This window comes from Salmo salar, chromosome 21 (assembly GCF_965601325.2).
Source record: "Salmo salar chromosome 21, fSalSal1, whole genome shotgun sequence".
Lineage (NCBI taxonomy): Eukaryota > Metazoa > Chordata > Actinopteri > Salmoniformes > Salmonidae > Salmo > Salmo salar.
This window is the reverse complement of record NC_138311.1, coordinates 7,211,287-7,222,494: the sequence shown is the minus strand read 5'-3', so window position 1 is coordinate 7,222,494 and position 11,208 is coordinate 7,211,287. Positions and strand designations below refer to the sequence as shown.

Sequence of the window (11,208 nt, the reverse complement as noted above, 5' to 3'; positions counted from 1 at the left end):
TTGCCCAAATTTAAAGAGTGGTAAGCAATTTATCTTAGCCATCATGTGTGCTTCCACTCATTTCTCCAATACCATTGCTCCCTGTATTGTTAAGGCCCTTGTGAAATAATTTTCAATGTTCCGCAGTGCAGTCAGATCAAGATTCAAAGGTCTTCAAGCAAGTGTTACAGCAGTTGGGAGTTACCCATTGCCCCTCTAGTACCTTCCACCCAGACTCTCTTGAGAGATTTCATCAGACTTTGATGTTGAGAGCTTACTGCTTTGAGTTAAAAAAAGACTGGGATGAAGGTGTGCCTCAGCACTGGAGGTCGTTCAGGAGTCTCTCGGTTTCAGTCTGAATAAGCTTGTGTTTGGACATTACGTCAGAGGTCCATTGAGCTTGCTGCAGGACAAACTCTCCATTGAGAATTTGTTGCAGGACAACACCTCAAAACAAATCTGTTGGAGCATGTTCGCACTTTTTATACAGATTGCACCACCCCTGTGAGTTTGCCAGTAAGAATATAGAAAAAATGAACGTCTGGTATGATTGAAAGTTGCACTTCGATGTGGGTGACCAAGTCCTAGTTTTGTTGCTCATTCTGCGGTCACCGTTGTAAGCTCTCTTTTCAGGCCCTTACCTCATGGAGAAAAAATTTTGTAATCAGAATTACTTCATCATGCAGAAAACACCCAGCTGCTTCATGTCAACATGTTGAAGCCATACTTCTCCCATTGCGATCCTCTGCCTGTGGCCACTGCCATCACTGTTGACTTTAGTCTTCCTCGAGAGCATGAGGAAAGCCAAATATGCCCTTTGCCTGTGGTACGATTTAGTAACTCAGAGATTCTATAAAACCTTGATGGCTTTTTGGCACTCTTGCTGCCCTGCTTTTAGAATATAATATTTTTTTCTTAGATGTGCCAACTTGATTCTTGGGGATGGCTGGCTACTACTGGGCATTTTTCAAGGTTGTTGCACAACTTACGGATTTGACCAATCCCAAAGTCACTTTCCGTTGGAGCCCAGACTGTCAAGGGGTTTTTGAGAAGTCGAAGGCCCTTTTAGTCTCGGCACCGGCGCAGGCGCTGTGATCCTACAGCAGGACAACAGCGATACTGAGCACCCTGTGGGGTACTTTTTGAAGAACTTGGCCTCCTACCAAAAACACTAATCAACCATTGAGAAAGAAGCCTTTGCTTTGATACTGGCTCTTCAGCACGTTGAGGTTTGTGTCGGCCTCTACCCCGCTAGTTGTCTATACCGATCATAATCCTCTCGTATTCCTCCAAAAGACTAGTTCCAAAAAACAGTTATTACACTTAGTATTATTCCATCATCATAGTGTGGAAATATATACACTACCATTCAAACGTTTGCAGTCACTTAGAAATGTACCTGTTTTTGAAAGAAAAGCTTATTTTCTGTCCATTAAAATAATAAATAAAATAATAAATAAAATTCATCAGAAATACAGTGTAGGCATTGTTAATCTTGTAAATGACTATTGTAGCTGGAAATGGCTGATTTTTAATGGAATATCTACATGGGCGTACAGAGGCCCATTATCAGCAACCATCACTCCTGTGTTCCAATGGCACGTTGTGTTAGCTAATCCAAGTTTATCATTTTAAAAGGCTAATTGATCATTAGAAAACCCTTTTGCAATTATGTTAGCACAGCTTAAAACTGTTGTGCTAATTAAAGAAGCAATAAAACTGGCCTTCTTTAGACTAGTTGAGTATCTGGAGCATCAGCACTTGTGGGTTAGATTACAGGCTCAAAATGGCCAGAAACAAAGACTTTCTTCTGAAACTTGTCAGGCTATTCTTTTTCTGAGAACAAGAAATTGCCAAGGATCTGAAGATCTCGTACAACTCTGTATACTACTCCCTTCACAGAATAGCGCAAACTGGCTCTAACCAGAATAGAAAGAGGAGTGGGAGGCCCCGGTACACACAGCAAGAGGACATGTACATTAGAGTGTCTAGTTTGAGAAACAGACGCCTCACAAATCCTCAACTGGCAGCTTTATTAGCCCTCCCGTTGTCTCGGCCGGGTCAGAGCGACCCCCTGGGCCGGCCATGTGTTAGGAGCTGTTCCCCCGTGTCTAGGCTGGGTCAGAGCGACCCTGGCTCGGCCATGTGTTAGCCCTCCCGTTGTCTCGGCCGGGTCAGAGCAACCCCGGGCCGGCAATGTGTTAGGAGCTGTTCCCCCGTGTCTAGGCCGGGTCAGAGCGACCCTGGCTCGGCCATGTGTTAGCCCTCCCGTTGTCTCGGCCGGGTCAGAGTGACCCGGGCCCGGCCGCAGCGTTAGCAATGTGTATGTTATAACCCCCCTGCTGTTGTCTAGGCCGGGTCAGAGTGACCCACTGGGAGCTGCGGTGCGTCAGTGTGCAAGAGGGCAGCAGCCGTGCACGTGGCCACTGTTGGTCGGCCATAGAGATGCTACTAATATTGTCAGGAAGAAGAAGAAGAAGAAGAAAAAGAAGAAGATGAGGACAATGAGGACGACGATGAGGATGGTGAGGAATACGACCCCGCCGAGTGTGAGGCTGCCGCCGCCGACGCCTCGCAGTCCTGGTTTCAGCGCGGCTCAGGTCCTGGAACAGATAGCCTCCAGTGTCGACCGAGAAGACGAAGAAGACTACTGCGATTCCGAAGAGGAGGACATTTCGGAAGACGAAGACGGCGAGGAATACGACCCCGAACGTGACGCGGACGACTCGGCCTCGCGGTCGTGCTCCTCTTCTCGGAGGAGGAAGAGCGAGAGGAAGAGCGAGAGGGAGACACGGCCGCTGCCCGAGAGTGAGACAGAGAGCTAGAGCGAGAGCGAGAGGACACGGCCGCGGCCGGCCAAGCCCAAAGGGAGACGTTGCTGTCAAAAAACGGCAAAATCAAATGGTCCTCCGTGGCCTATCGCAGCCCGGACCGACCCCGCGCCGTCCGCCACCCCGGCCCCGCGGTGACACCTAAACCCCACGGCCTATGCCACGTCGCGAGCTCTCGACATCGAGTCCACCTTCCGGCTGTTTGTCACGCCGGCGATAGAAAGGATCATTGTGGACATGACAAATCTGCAGGGGGTGAGAAAATACGGCGACGGCTGGCGAGCCATGGACTCCACCGACCTGTGTGCCTACCTAGGGCTGCTAATCCTAGCGGGCGTCTACAGGTCCCGAGGCGAGGCCGCGGCCAGCCTGTGGGACGTGGAGAGCGGCAGGACCGTGTTCCAGGCCACCATGCCGCTCAAGATCTTTCACAAGTACTAGAGGCTGCTGCGATTCGACGACCACCGGTCGAGACCTGTGAGACTCGCCACTGACAGACTGGCGGCCATAAGAGAGGTCTGGGACCTGTGGGAGGAGCGGCTGCCGGCCCTCTACAAACCGGGGTCCGACTTGACGGTGGACGAACAACTGGTCCCGTTCAGAGGTACTGTCTGTGTATCTGTGTGTATGTACATATGTATGTGTAGTATAGAGAGGTAGCATCAGCGTGTACCATAAACGCTGTGTGCCCCAATGATGAGCCAGCGGTAGTATAGAGAGGTAGCGTCAGCAGCAGCAGCAGTAGCATCAGCAGCAGCAATAGCATCAGCAGCAGCAGTAGCATCAGCAGCAGCAGTAGCATCAGCAGCAGCATGACGCTGCTAATCTCCTTCCTCTCAACCCGGGGTCTGACTTGACGGTGGACCAACAACTGGTCCCGTTCAAAGGTACTGTCTATGTATCTTGACTTGACGGTGGACCAACAACTGGTCCCGTTCAGAGGTACTGTCTATGTAACTTGACTTGACGGTGGACCAACAACTGGTCCCGTTCAGAGGTACTGTCTATGTATCTGTGTATCTGTGTATGTGTAGTATAGAGAGGTAGCAGCAGCAGTAGCATCAGCAGTAGCAGCGGCGGTGGCGGCGTGTAACATAAACGCCATGCGCCCCAATGATGAGCCAGCGGTAGTATAGAGAGGTAGCGTCAGCAGCAGCAGCATCAGTAGTGGCGTCGACGACGCTGCTAATCTCCTTCCTCTCCCTCTCCCAAAAGGACGCTGTCCTTTCCGACAGTACATTCCCAGCAAGCCAGCCAAATACGGCATCAAGTCGTGGGTGGTTCTGCGACGCCAAGTCCAGCTATGCTTGGAAGGTGCAAGTCTACACCGGTAAGGCGGCCGGCGGAGCCCCCGAGAAGAACCAGGGTGCACGCATCGTCCTCGATCTCACGCAGGGGCTGCCGGGTGGTCATAATGTCACCTGTGACAATTTCTTCACCTCCTACGAACTCGGGCAGCGGCTCCTCGAGAGGAACCTCACCATGGTCGGCACGGTGCGAAAGAACAAGCCCAAGCTCCCTCCAGCGCTGCTCCAGTCAAAGGGCAGACAGGTCTCGTCCTCCAGGTTCGCCTTCACACCCACCGCCACTCTAGTGTCCTACCTGGCAAAGAGAAATAAGAACGTGCTACTTCTGAGCACGCTGCACACGGAGGCCGACGTTAGCGATCGCCGCAACCGGAAGCCGGCCCTCATCCTAGACTACAACTGCAACAAGGGCGGCGTGGACAACTTAGACAAGGTGGTCGGGCACCTACAGCTGCAGACGGACGACTGCCCGCTGGCCCCTGGTCATCTTCCACAACAACCTCGACGTGTCCTCCTACAACGCCTTTGTCATATGGCGAGAGATCAAGCCCGACTGGATGCCTCAGAAGCGGAACAAGAGGAGGGTGTTCCTGGAGCAGCTGGGAAAGGCACTTGTCAAGCCCTTGATACAAAGAAGGCAGCGTCTCCCCCGCACCGAAGGGGGATTTGCCTCCGGATGAAAGTGACGAGAGCGACAATGAAAACGATCCAATATCGGATGAAGCAATTCTGAGGCTATTCAACTCCGAGTGGTTTCAGTGGTTCAGTGGTTTCAGTGCACAGGAGGAGGAAGATAGTGACCAATGACTTTCTTGGTAGGCTACTGTTTATTGCTAATTTTGTATTTTTTTGTTACAAGCCGTGTTTCATTAAAGCCTATTTATTTTTGTTACAAGCCGTGCTTCGTTAAAGCCTATTTATTTTTGTTACAAGCCATGCTTCGTTAAAGCCTATTTATTTTTGTTACAAGCCGTGCTTCGTTAAAGCCTATTTATTTTTGTTACAAGCCGTGTTTCATTAAAGCCTATTTATTTTTGTTACAAGCCGTGTTTCGTTAAAGCCTATTTATTTTTGTTACAAGCCGTGCTTCGTTAAAGCCTATTTATTTTTGTTACAAGCCGTGCTTCGTTAAAGCCTATTTATTTTTGTTACAAGCCGTGTTTCATTAAAGCCTGTGTAAAGTTCATTTGTTTCAATGTACCGGTAGGCACCTGCGGCTTATAGACATGTGCGGCTTATTTATGTTCAAAATAAATAAAAAAATGTATTCAGTGGGTGTGGCTTATATTCAGGTACGCTTAATAGTCCGGAAATTACGGTATGTGTAAATTTATTTTGGAATGCTCGCGCACGTGACTCGAGCGGTGTGGTCAGCATGTTAGCCTTAATGATGAAGTGTCTTCCAGTAACACCTTCAAACACCCCACAGTAGGCAGTCACGTAAATACTAGTGGTGAGATGTTGAAGTTCAAGTGTACTAAATTTCCACTAGACCTGTCATTATAACCTGGAAAGTGAGGATCTGTTGAGAGAGCTATTGTTTTGCCTTTCAGCTGTGTATTGAGTGTTTTTCTTAAGTTAATTTGAGAGAAACTATCAGAACGTCCTCCTGCTCTCCCTAAAACTTTGCCTCCATATGTCATATGTCATGTCTTGAAATGCCAATGAGGGAAACAGTCCCAACCCTTTGACACATTGTACTGAAGCACAATCACTAATACCACACACTCACTCCCACTCGGACTTGAAAAAGAGATGTCAATCTCAATTGTTACCTCCTTGGTTACATAAAGGATAAATACAAGTTTAAATAAATATACTCATGGCCCAAATCTATTATATTATTGGCCATACTTCCTAATCGATTGTCTAAACTGAATCAATATGAATAACTTTTAGGAAAAGTTTTTCATATCATTTATATTTATTTAAGGCTTATTATGGCTTAATAGGGCCTACGTCTTATGTCGACAATAGAGACAAATTCAAATAGCAATCAACATCATACAAATTCAAATAAGGATTTATTGCGTATTATTCAGTCTGACTTTATCAAGTTAGGGCAGGGAGGCGGAGACTTTCTTCTCTCTTGTTAACAAGACATGTGATTAACATTTCTGGATTTGCGCCCTTATGCAGTCGGTCTGTCAAGTTCTCTCAAGGGAATGTGCCACAGGGAAGGCTACGAACGAAGTTAGCGCGCAGGTCAAGGTAAGTGTAATATTTTACAGCGTTACTGTGCTAATAATAGGCTACATTACCACTTTGTAGAAGTATAGGCCTATAGTAATGGCCCTGAAGTAAAATAGGTTAATACCTTTTGCCTTCTACATTCCCAAATGTAACATGAGGGATGGCGTGATAAGGTCCCTGTTTTGAGTCGTTTCAGTATTCCTTTTCTTGAATAACTTTCCAGATTGTCTGCACCATTGTATTTTTTTTTGATAGCTGTGCATTCTTGCCCCAATAAATATTAATTCACTGATAAACGCGGTTTATGCGGCATTTAGCCAAATTGTATTTTGAGAGATTGAGTATAGTTTATAATGACTAATTTCCTATAAGTGCAAATATATGTTCACCTCAAGTTTTGCAAACAGTGAATACTGAGCACATTTAGCCTATACACCTGTTACATTCTGCTGCACGGCCCAGTGTGGAAACCATTATTATTGGTGTGACAAAGTATGCTTGTTTGCCCTCACACAATGGCTTGTCTGTCTGTGGGCATGAGGGCAAGTTACCTCATTTTCAGCTTATCTCAATACATGTATTGAGATGTCTGGGAAAATGTGCACAGGCTAAATTGCATGGAGTCCAGACAGACTGGCTATAATCTGCTCCACTGGAGAGTGATGTGATGGTTCTGAGTTGTGCCAATGCTAGGTCACATGATAGTGCTGGCGCAGCAGACAGAGGAACCTTTCACCACAAACAGAATCATGGAGTAAAATAGTATTTAAAAAATATAGGGGAATGAGGTGTGATGATTAGTGTTGGGCACCAATATTGATAAATATATGATATGACTGAAGCATGTTGTGATATCGTTTAATACTTATTTTACCCATCTTCTACAATCTTTAAAAAAATAAAAAAATAAATAAATGCCGCGCTAGACGGATAGCTAAGTAATAGCATGGGTTCACCAATGCGACCAGCTTGCTAGTTCACCCAAATTACAAAATTACATTAATTTCCTTGCCCTTTAGTCTTTCGACAAAGTATGACAGCAATCCATGCTATGGTTTCGTTTCCCTGGCACCGTTTCCACATGCTAACATTTTAGCATTTGTGGCACAAATCCCATTCATGTCATGTGACTGATAATAGCATTTTTTGCGCATCATACCCAAATCATCCAAAAGTATCTACAATTGATTGTGAAGCTCAACAAAGACACGTATAGATGTTTTGAACATGATGTGCAACAATTTGAATATAGACATTTTTTGGTAATATATTGAAAATGAAATACAGAAATATCTTATTTATATAAGTGTTCACATCCCTGAGTCAATACTGTTAGAATCACCTTTGGCAGGGAGTAAGCAACTCCAGTGTAGATGTGGCCTTGTGTTTTAGGTTATTGTCCTGCTGAAAGGTGAATTTGTCTCCCAGTGTCTGTTGGAAAGCAGACTGAAGCAGGTTTTCCTCTACAATTTTGCCTGTGCTCTATTCAGTTTATTAAAATAAAAACACTCACTAGGGCCTCTTGGTTGACACAGCAGTTTAAGGCACTGCATCTCACTGCTAGAGGTGTCACTACAGACCCGGGTTTGATCCCAGGCTGTATCGCAACTGGCCGTGATCGGGAGTCCTATAGGGCGGTGCACAATTGGCCCAGAATCGTCCGAAATAGGGAAGGGTTTTGCCGGGGGGGGGGGGATTTACTTGGCTCATCGTGCTCTAGCGACTTCTTGTGGCTGGCCGAGCGCCTGCAGGCTGACTTAGGTTATCAGTTGAACGGTGTTTCCTCCGACAAATTGGTGCAGCTGGCGAACGGGTTAGGTGGGCGGGTGTTAAGAAGCGCGGTTTGGTGGGTAATGTTTCAGAGGACGTTCGGGAGACAAGATGGAAATTGGGGATAAAAAAAAAAATCCACAGACCTTGTCTATGACAAGCATACCTATAATATGATCCAGCCACCACCATGTTTGAAGAGTGGTAGTCAGTGATCTATTGTGTTGGTTTTGCCCCAAACACAATGCTTTGTATTCAAATTTCTTTGCAGTTTTACTTTAGTGCCTTATTCCAAACAGGATGCATGCTTTGGAATATTTGTATTCTATACAGGCTTCCTTCTTTTCACGCTGTCATTTGGGTTAGTATTGTGAAGTAACCACAATGTTGTTGATCCATCCTCAATTTTCTCCTATCACATCCATTAAACCCTGTAACTGTTTTAAAGTCACCATTGGCCTCATTGGGATATCCCTGAGTGGTTTCCTTCCTCTCCGGCAACTGAGTTAGGAAGGACAACAGTATCTTTGTAGTGACTGGGTTATTGATACACCATCCATATTTTCTTCACCATGGTCAAAGGGATATTCAAAGTCTTCTTTTTTACCCATTTACCAATAGGTGCCCTTCTTTGAGAGGCATTGGAAAACCTCCAGGGTCTTTGTGGTTGAATCTGTGTTTGCAATTACCTGCTTGACTTTCACTGCTCAACTGGGGGACCTTACAGATCATTGTATGTGTGGGGTACAGGAATGAGGCAGTCATTCATGTTAAACACTTATTGCACACAGTCCATGCAATGTATTATGTGACTTGTTAAGCACATTTGTACTCCTGAACGTATTTAGGCTTGCCATAACAAAGGGGTTGAATATTTATTGACGCAAGACATTTCAGCTTTTCATTTTTTATTAAGTAGTAACATTTCTAAAAACATAATTCCACTTTGGCATTATGGGGTATTGTGTGCAGAGCAGTGACACAAAATCTCAATTTTCAATTCAGACTGTAACACAACAAAGTGTGGAAAAAGTAAAGGGGTGTGAATACACTGTATGTAATTTTGTAAATTGGATGAACTATCCCTTTAACAAAATAAAAAGGTCACAACTTGCAAGAAAATACTTGGTCACAATGTATTTCATGTTTCATACATACGTGCATGTGTTTCTCCACGAGTCAACTGCCCCCACCTGCTAGCTACCTAGCTAGCTAACTAGCTAGCCCACAAATAGTTACAGTTGATGGAACAAAGTATACCTATAGTGATCCTGATGTTATCTCATGTGAATTTAATATTTTTTTGTGAATGTGGGTGAATGTGGGTTGGGCATCTCCGGCGCGGCCCATGCTTGGATTGCGTCCTACCTGACAGGTCGCTCCTACCAGGTGGCGTGGCGAGAATCTGTCTCCGCACCATGCGCTCTCACCACTGGTGTCCCCCAGGGCTCTGTTCTAGGCCCTCTCCTATTCTCGCTATACACCAAGTCACTTGGCTCTGTCATATCCTCACATGGTCTCTCCTATCATTGCTATGCAGACGACACACAATTAATCTTCTCCTTTCCCCCTTCTGATAACCAGGCGGCGAATCGCATCTCTGCATGTCTGTCAGACATATCAGTGTGGATGACGGATCACCACCTCAAGCTGAACCTCGGCAAGACGGAGCTGCTCTTCCTCCCGGGGAAGGACTGCCCGTTCCATGATCTCGCCATCACAGTTGACAACTCCCTTGTGTCCTCCTCCCAGAGTGCTAAGAACCTTGGCGTGATCCTGGACAACACCCTGTCGTTCTCCACTAACATCAAGGCGGTGACCCGATCCTGTAGGTTCATGCTCTACAACATTCGCAAAGTACGACCCTGCCTCACACAGGAAGCGACGCAGGTCCTAATCCAGGCACTTGTCATCTCCCGTCTGGATTACTGCAACTCGCTGTTGGCTGGGCTCCCTGCCTGTGCCATTAAACCCATACAACTCATCCAGAACGCCGCAGCCCGTCTGGTGTTCAACCTTCCCAAGTTCTCTCACGTCACCCCGCTCCTCCGCTCTCTCCACTGGCTTCCAGTTGAAGCTCGCATCCGCTACAAGACCATGGTGATTGCCTACGGAGCTGTGAAGGGAACGGCACCTCCATACCTTCAGGCTCTGATCAGGCCCTACACCCAAACAAGGGCTCTGCGTTCATCCACCTCTGGCCTGCTGGCCCCCCTACCTCTGAGGAAGCACAGTTCCCGCTCAGCCCAGTCAAAACTGTTCGCTGCTCTGGCACCCCAATGGTGGAACAAGCTCCCTCACGACGCCAGGACAGCGGAGTCAATCACCACCTTCCGGAGACACCTGAAACCCCACCTCTTTAAGGAATACCTAGGATAGGATAAAGTAATCCTTCTAACCCCCCCCCCCCCCCCCTTAAAAGATTTAGATGCCCTATTGTAAAGTGGTTGTTCCACTGGATATCATAAGGTGAATGCACCAATTTGTAAGTCGCTCTGGATAAGAGCGTCTGCTAAATGACTTAAATGTAAATGTAAATATGTGGGTTCCCCTCTGTCAAAGAAAATCTGAAAAATGTATCAAAATCCCTTGGATTACATTAAAACTGCAATATGTAACTTTTTGGACGACCCAACCAAATTCACATAGAAATGGTAGTTACAGATCTGTCATTCTTATTAAAAGTAGGTCTAATAAGCGGTAGAACTGTTTCTATGATTCCGGTGTTTAAGATTCGTTTTTTTGCTTCTTTTACTTTTGGTTTTGTACACCAGCTTCAAACCACTGAAAAAGCTATATTTTTGGTTATGGAAAAGATACTGTATTTCACAGCAGTTTAGGTGGCACAATGATCACGTCATTCTAAGGTCTTTGAAAGCCAAGTTAACAAACAGATTACCGACCATTTCGAATCTCACTGTACCTTCTCCGCTACGCAATCTGGTTTCAGAGCTGGTAATGGGTGCACCTCAGCCATGCTCAAGGTCCTAAACGATATCATAACCGCCATCGATAAGAGACAATACTGTGCAGCTGTATTCATCGACCTGGCTAAGGCTTTCGACTCTGTCAATCACAACATTCTTATTGGCAGACTCAACAGCCTTGGTTTCTCAAATGATTGCCTC

The 11,208-nt window shown here is 46.2% G+C and overlaps 1 protein-coding gene across 2 annotated transcripts in view; it reads left to right on the top strand.

Annotated features, from left to right (window-relative positions):
- The first annotated feature begins 6,241 nt into the window (after positions 1-6,241).
- LOC106581657 (melanophilin) overlaps positions 6,242-11,208 on the top strand; it is a 155,655-nt gene continuing 150,688 nt past the window's right edge. For both annotated transcript variants that reach the window (XM_014163857.3, XM_014163856.3), the window contains exon 1: positions 6,242-6,328. The gene's annotated coding sequence lies outside the window, so the exon portion shown is untranslated. The remainder of the gene's footprint in view (positions 6,329-11,208) is intronic.